Raw genomic sequence first — 8,432 nt, 5'->3', positions numbered from 1 at the left:
CTATGTTGGTTATAATAAAACTTAGTTTAATATTTAAGAGAACATATCTCCTCCTAAGAGGTTATATAGGGTGGTGAAATCCAAAATGGTAGATTATATGCACCTCTATAAATTATTGTTTCAGAAAATTACAATTTTATTCTAAATACTACATTCTATATTTGTTTTACAACATTATGTTGCATTTAAGTATGGAAATTTCTGAAGGAATTCTTCCCATAAGGGGCGATTTTAGCCTCCACTTCCTTCTCCAAAAGTATTTTCATATCTCATGTGGTCAACAATATTGATCCTTTGTTTTTAAAAAATACATCATGGATGTAAATGTACGCATCTTTCCCATTTTCAAATAACATCTAATTGAGTTGGAGGAATGATGGATGGATCAACTTTCCAACAACAAAGCCACTTCTTGCATTGAAGTCCTGAAGGAAGGAAGATGGTTGGTACAAAGCATTGCTATTTTGAACACCTTAATCATTCTCTGCTAATAAATTTTAGGTATCTTGTTATCCATCATCTCATATGTGATTTTTGTGGTAGCAATATTATGAGAAATCTAGGCAACGATGTCCCTGTTCTCACCAAATTCTGGATCTATAGGTTGTATGTCAGTCATAAAATCCATCAATACAACCCTAAAGTTGTATACATTGCTCTTTTCTCTCACCTTATATGTGTACACATACTCTGCAACCCAAAATCACATATATGAGTTACTTTCATTCTTCTAAATTGTTTGAATGACATTTTTTGGGCTATTAAAAAACATAACTTTTTCTAACTCCTTTTACAGTGTATAAGTAAGTGATTACCTAGAGCAATGTAACCATGGGTGCCAACAATAATAGCTCTAAAATATCCCTTTCCACAAGATTGGAGGATTTTTGCAACACAACAATCAGCTGAGAGTGGCTAGCAATATTCATCGAGCAATATATTCCTAGATTTGACATCTCTATGGATGATAGCATGAATGCATTCATTATGCAACTAATCTAGTACATGAGATACTCTAAGGGATATTTTATAGTGCGTCTACCTATCCAATGTTGGACCCATTGTTTGATGCAATCTCTCCCACAAACTCTGATTCTTCATGTATTGATATACATGGAGGTGTGAATATTTTCCATAAATGCAGCAATAGAGTTTCACTATATTCTTGTGTCTGAGAGAACCTAAGGTTTCAACCTCCATCTTGAATTCTATATATTTGAGTGCCTCTTTGCTTTGGTTGATCTTGGTGGAATTGTTGTTGGTCCAAAGCTTCTTTACTGTAATAACTTCTCCTTCACGTATCTCTCCTCTGTATACCTTTCCAGATCTGCCAATGCCAATCATGTTATTTTCCTTCAAACAATGGATAACATCATCACAAGTGAATTTTATATTATGAAATGATTTCATATCCCAATATAGGGCTTCCATTGTATCTTGATTAGGGCTTTTGTACCAAAAGTAGCCCATAGAAACAATTGATAGTGCAACTGCAGCAATAGTACACATAATGACAAACCTTATATGGAATCTTCTTTTGGAAGAAAAATATCATAACTTTAGGAAATATAAATTGACGTGGCTTCCACACAGCCCAATGTTTCCATAAAATCTATTGTTTCCTGCCAGGTTAATCAGGTGCATTAACATAGGCCTTATCAACTGATTGTTAGAAAAATAAAGCAATTTGAGGTTCAATGAAGAAAGGTTGTTTAGAATATGACCATTGAAATGATTTTTGGAGAGGTTCAGAAAATTGAGTGCTTGTATGAATCCCAATGATGTAGGAATAGACCATTCAATCTATTTCTAGCAAGGTCTATTTCAATGAGAGCCTTATAAAGCCCTAAAGCAAGAGAGATAGGGATATAGAGCATGTTATGTTTCAAAATTAGGATGTTCAACAAGCTCAAGTCTCCAATTTCCTTGGAAAATTTACCGGACAACACATTATTGCTTACATCTACTCTAGCCAAGAGTAATGCCTGACCAATTTCTAGAGGCAAGCTTCCTAAGAATCGATTTTTTTTTATGTAGAGTTCAGATAGATTTTTGGCCTTCTTGATCCATTCCCCCCTCAAAATCATTGAAACTCAAATCAATTATGGTTACATGGGGTAAGCCCCAGATACCGAATGGTACCGCACTAGTCAGATTGTTATTGTTTACTCAAAATTGATTCAATATTTAACAATACTCATATATTTTTGGCATCTCACATGTAAATAAATTTTTTGGCACGAGAAAGAGAATCAATTTACCCAGTTTACACATAGAAAAGGGCATAATATTAATGAGACCATTCTCCGATACATTTATGAGACTGAAAATAGATAAACTACCAAGGCTTTGGGGTAATGGTCCAGTGAGATTATTCCTTTATATATATTACTCTATCATATATTGGAACTCGTCGAACTCATTGGGAATTTTCCAGAAATGTTGTTCTCATAGAGGTGAAGAAAAATCAAGTTTTTCAAGCCTACAAGATCAAAGAGTGTCTCATTGAATGAGTTCACAGAGGTATCAAAATCCCTCAAGTACATGAGGTTTTGAAACCCTGAAGGAATCTCTCTTATAAGATTATTATCGTAGAGTTCCAAAAGATACTACTTCATAAGATTTGTGATTTCTTTTAGTATAGGTCTTGTTAAAGAATTGAAACATCGCTCTAGGTATTCCAACTCTATAAGATTTCCAATGTAAGAAGAAATGGGTCCTATTAGTGTACAGTTCCCCAAGTACAAATACCTAAGGCGTTTTAAGCTAAATATCTTTGTTGGTAATAAGATCGGATCCAGAGGATTATCTTCCAAGTTAAAGAAGTGAAATAGAGTCAAATGTGTGACAAAAGCAAGAAACTTACTTGAAAATTTATTATCCTGCAATTCTATGCTTCTTAGAGAGCAAAGTGTGGAAAATTCAAGAAAAATTATTGTCAATAAATTGGTTGAAAGGTTTAATGTTTTCAACTAGCTTCAATTAGCCTAATTCCAATCTAGAATGTTTCCATGGAGATTATTGCAACTCAACTGAATACTCATCAAAGCCTTTACCACACAAATGATAGAAGAAGAAATAGGGCCACCTAGACCATTACTTTCTAGATTTATTTCTCTGACTGAACCGACTATTACAGGTGATTTTTTGTGTTTTGATCCTGTTAATTACATATGTAAGAAATAAAATGCACATAACAATAAAGTGAATCACACAAGAAAACAAAAGGAATTTACATGGTAAAACCTTGACAGTGTGTCAAGGAAACCTCCACTGGGTAAGAGATTGGAATTCTTATTACTCAAGTTCCAAAAATTACTCTCCAACCATTACATAAATCCTATTGGGAAATCATCATTTTAATATGAAAAACTTTGTTACATAACTCCCTATGGTTACGTAACTATCTGAACAGTAAACCCAAATTTACTAAGATAATTACAAAAATAACAATAATTGTTGTCATTCTTAACAATTTCCACCTTGAAAACAATTTTCCTAATCCCTTTCCCATGCCTATTCATCATATTTTCTACAATCCAAGAGAATCCAAACACCATCACAAGTTCTCTACTAATACTGGCTTCGTGAACATGTCTACACAATTCTCCCATGTGTGAACCTTCTTGAGAGATACTTTGCCACCATCAATCACATGTCTTACAAAATGGTATCTTACATCAATGTGCTTAGTATTGCTATGATAAGTTGGATTTGTAGCCAAATGAATAACACTCTGACTGGCACATAATACATTCACTTTGACCTACATTCTCCCAAGCTCATCAAGTAGACATTTCAACCAAATTGCCTCTTTACAGACATCTAAAGAAAATATGTACTCTACTTCAATAGTGGACAAAGCATCTATTTCTTGAAGCTTTGACATCCAACTAATTTCTCCACCAGCAAGTGTAAATACATATCGTGTAGTAGATCTCCTTTCTTCCAAGCCACTGCATAATCAGTATCCACATATCTATAGACTAAATCTCCACTACCATTAAACGTGATACCATGGTCACTTGTTCCTCTCAAAAATCAAAGCACCCATTTCACTGCTCACCAATGTTCTTCTCGTTGATTTTCCATGAACCTACTGACAAATCGAACTGCATGTGAAATATCAGGCCTTGTAGATACCATGTGATACATCAAATTTCCTATGGTATTTGAAAATGATAGACGAGACATGTACTTCTTTTATTCATCAGTCCTAGGAATCAATCCTGAAGAAAGCTTAAAATGAGAAACTAAAGGAACAGTAACAGATTTCACATTGTCCATACCAAACTTTGCAAGTATTTTATCCACATACTTCTATTGTGATAACCATAGCTTTCCATTTTTCTTGTCTCTGTGGATATCCATGTCCAAGATATGTTTTATAGCTCCAAGATCCTTCATATCAAATGTCTTAGAAATCTGAGCCTTTAACTTGTTGATCTCTTCCATGCTTTTTCTTGCAATAAGCATATCAACAACATACAAATTCAAGATAATGAATATGTTGTTGAAACTTTTAAAGTACACACAATGATCATACACACTTCTACTAAAGTTCTGGCTCACAATGAAGGAGTCAAACTTCTTGTACCATTTCCTAGGAGACTGCCTCAGGCCATACAATGATTTCCTAAGATTGCAAACTAATCTCCTGTTGGGAACTTTTACAAAACCTTCTAGTTGTTCCATATAGATATCTTCATCCAAATCTCCATGACGAAAAGTTTTTTTAACATCTAATTTTTCTAACTCAAGATCAAGTAATGCAGTTAGCGTTAACACAACATGAATAGAAACTAGTTTTATGACTGGTGAAAAAATATCATGAAATTCAATACCTTCTACTTGAGAATACCCTTTTGATACCAACCTTGCCTTATATCTTTCAATAATTCCATCAACATTTCGCTTCAATTTTAAGACCCATTTACATCCAGCAACACTTCTCCCTTTAGGAAGTTCTACAAGATCCTAGGTTTTATTCATGGCTAACGAATAATTTTCTTCATTCATATTCTTCTTCCAATATTCACTATCTACATCATTCATTGCTTCTTGATAATAAGAAATTTCCCCACCTCAGGTAATCAATGCACTAGAGGAAGCATAATCTTCATACCTTTTGGCTGTTCTTCTTTCCCTTGTAGACCTCCTTAGAGTGATTGGTTGTTGAATTGGTTCTCGAACTTCTACTATTTCCTTACATATTCTTCACCTTTTTCTTCAGAAGTATCTTCTTCCTTTTGACTTTCTGAAAAAAGGTTGAGTCTCCAAATGAAATTTTTGATTCGGTGATACCTATTCATATTCAACTTTTTCAAAATCTAATTTTATAATAGAAGATTCATCAAATATTATATCTGATCTAATGATGACTATCTTACGTGAATAAGGATTCCACAACCTATATCCTTTCACATCAGCATCATGTAAAAAAAAGACATAACATTTTTCTTTTGGGTCTATCTTAGAACGTTGATTTTTTGGAATAAGAGGATAATTACTACAACAAAAAATTATTAAATATTAATAATCACAAGACTGACCTAACCAAACTTCTTTGAGAATTTTACAATTAATAGTAACTTAAGGTGATATGTTTACCAAATAATAAGAAGTGGATATTGCTTCTGCACACAACTGCTTCTGTAGGTTAGAATTGTTGATCATGCTTTTGGATCTCTCCATAATATTTTGGTTCATGTGTTCAACAATGCCATTTTTTTTTAGGAGTATAGACAGTAGTTTTATGTCTAAAAATCTCTTCATCCTTCAATATTGTTCAAATTATAAGGAAGTAAATTCACCTCCATTGTCATTTCTTAAATATTTATTTGTTTTTCCTGTGTCCTTTTCCACCATATATTTTAAAAATATTAAATACATCATCCTTTGTCTTTAATATATAGGTCCAGAATTTCCTGGAGTAATCATCAATAAATATTATAAAGTAAGTTGGAACTCCATAAGATACTATTGGAGATGGTCCCCAAAGATCAAAATGAATATAGTCCAAAATTCCTTTACTATTATGACTACCAACTTTAAATTTTTGTCTACATTGTTTTCCATATACACAATGTTTGCAAAAATCCAAACTCAATGATTTCAAACTAGGAAGTAAGTTGTGATTCACTTGTACCTAAAGGCCCTTCTCTCTCATGTGACGAAGTTGTTGATGCCATGGGCGAGTATCTTCTCCTGCCTTCTCATATACAGTCGTTCTCTCATTCACCTGAGTACTTCCTTTAAGTCTGTAAAGGTTTATGATCTTCTTTGCCTTCTTAACAAACATAGTTCCCTTTGAAATTTTTAGCACTCCACCTTATCCTATAAATTTATAACCCTTTGAGTTTAATACTCCCAAAGAAATCAAATTCTTTTTTAACTCAGGTACATGCCTAACATCAACCAATGTTCTAATTGTATCATCATCCATTTTAATTTTGACATTTCCCATCCCAATAGTTTGAAAAGATACATTATTACCCATAAACATAAAACTACCATTCACAACTTGATATGAAGTGAACTAATTTCTATGCGAACTCATGTGATGAGAAGCACCAAAATCTAACAACCAATCTTCATAATGCTGAGAAATATTGAAAATGGGAAAAGTTTCATCTATCATACCTAATTCAGCAGATGAAAATTCATTAATCATACATGATTCAACTTGATTTGCTTCCTTCTTTGGGTTTTCAATGGACTCCTTTCTTTCCCAACAGTCTTTCTTGAGATGCCCTGTTTTGTTTTAGTACCATCATTTGACTTTACACTTCTTGCCCCTTGACATTGATCTGGGAGAAATTATTTCCTTGTCTCCTCTCTCCTTGAACTGACCTCTCGCTATTATTTATTTTGTCATGGAAGTTTCAATTATAGACTTCTTCCATACCTCTTCATATAACAAACCTCTCACAACATAATCAAATTATAAGGATTCGGTTGTGCTCAAACTGATAGAATTTTAAAGTGATCCCAAGACTTGGGAAAAAAACATAACAAGGTAATAGTTTTATCTTCTTCTTCAAATTTAACATCCATATCTGACAAATTGAAAGTAAGTGTATTAAATATGTTTAAGTGTTTTGCAATTTTAGTACCCTCCACCCGGATGCCTTGCAACTGTCTCCTTAAATAGATTTTGTTGGTTAAAGACTTGGTCATATACAATGTTTCTAATTTTCCCCACAAAACTACTACTGAGGTTTCTTCAACAATTATAACTGTCTCTTCAAATAGATTTTGTTTGTTAAAGACTTGGTCATATACAATGTTTCCAATTTTCCCCACAAACTAGCTGTTGAGGTTTCTTCAACAATGTTGGAGAGAACTTCATCCACCAGGCACAACCTGATGGTATTGAGAGCTCGGGAATCCAAGTCCTCCCAATCCTAATCTATCATGCCAACAAGTTTCTTTCTAATCCCATATAATTCTTTGTGCAAAACTTTCTGTACTAGCAAATCCCATACCTTTAGCTTCCATAACGCAAAATTGTTCTTGCCAGTGAACTTCTCCACCTCAAACTTAGCATTATTCATTTTGGTCATTTTTATTTCTACATTGGAACTTTAAATGATTTAAATGAAATGACTCAATTCAACTTCTTCAATTAGGGTTTCCATTCTTCTTTAAAATAGGGTTTGTATTCCTTCTTATCTTCTTTAAATTTTAATTAAGGGTTTCTTCCTTAGAAAATTTTGATTCTCTTTTTCATAATAACCAATATTGTTTTCTATTTCTTCAAAAAAAAAAAACACAACTTTGTTTTCTGTCTTTTAAAAAACCCCACTCCCCTTGATATAATAAAACCAAACAAACTCCTTTCTAAAATTCTTCAATCAGTCTTTAAAAACCATAATTATTTTCTTGTTCAAAGATAAATTAATTCTTCAATGGCAATTTCCAGAAACAAATCTCTGAAGAACAATTTTTTTTTAAATTACTCATCATCCACAGTAGGTTTCTTCTGAGTCCTCTGAGGTCTTGCTCAACAGTTGTAAGGTTCTTCCTGGTTTGTGCATTTAACAACTCCTCTTTGTTTGGCATCCCTCTGTGGCTCTCAATTTCCTTTTTGTTGGAAGATCTTCCACCAACTTTAGCCAACAAAAGGTTATGTGTAGGGTTCTGCATATTCTTGATGGGTCTCCAACTTTAGAATCCTCAATTACTGCTTATAGGTTTACCTTCCCGACTTCGGCTACTCTCGGATCAACAAACAAACAATGAGTATTTCTATCAGCACGCTTTCTTCATGAAGGAAACTCTGAAACAACGGGCTTGCTTGACTTTGTTTCATGGCTTGGTGGGCCCAACATGGCCTCTCCAATGGTTTTACAATTAGAATTTCCCTTTATATGTAGGTGGCTTCTCTGCGGACATTTTTCTTCTTCCCTAGTTCCATTTAAGGGCAAAGC

General features: G+C 33.6%; 1 pseudogene; it reads right to left on the bottom strand.

Annotated features, from left to right (window-relative positions):
• Nucleotides 1-385: 385 nt before the first annotated feature.
• On the bottom strand, nucleotides 386-7,500 carry LOC149259303 (uncharacterized; annotated as a pseudogene).
• Nucleotides 7,501-8,432: the final 932 nt, after the last annotated feature.

The sequence above is a fragment of the Pinus tabuliformis genome, chromosome 6 (assembly GCF_031772625.1).
Source record: "Pinus tabuliformis cultivar Carrire ecotype Pingquan chromosome 6, CPIR1, whole genome shotgun sequence".
NCBI classification, from domain to species: domain Eukaryota; kingdom Viridiplantae; phylum Streptophyta; class Pinopsida; order Pinales; family Pinaceae; genus Pinus; species Pinus tabuliformis.
The sequence above is the reverse complement of the archived record's forward strand: the minus strand, read 5'-3'. Positions and strand labels throughout refer to the sequence as shown.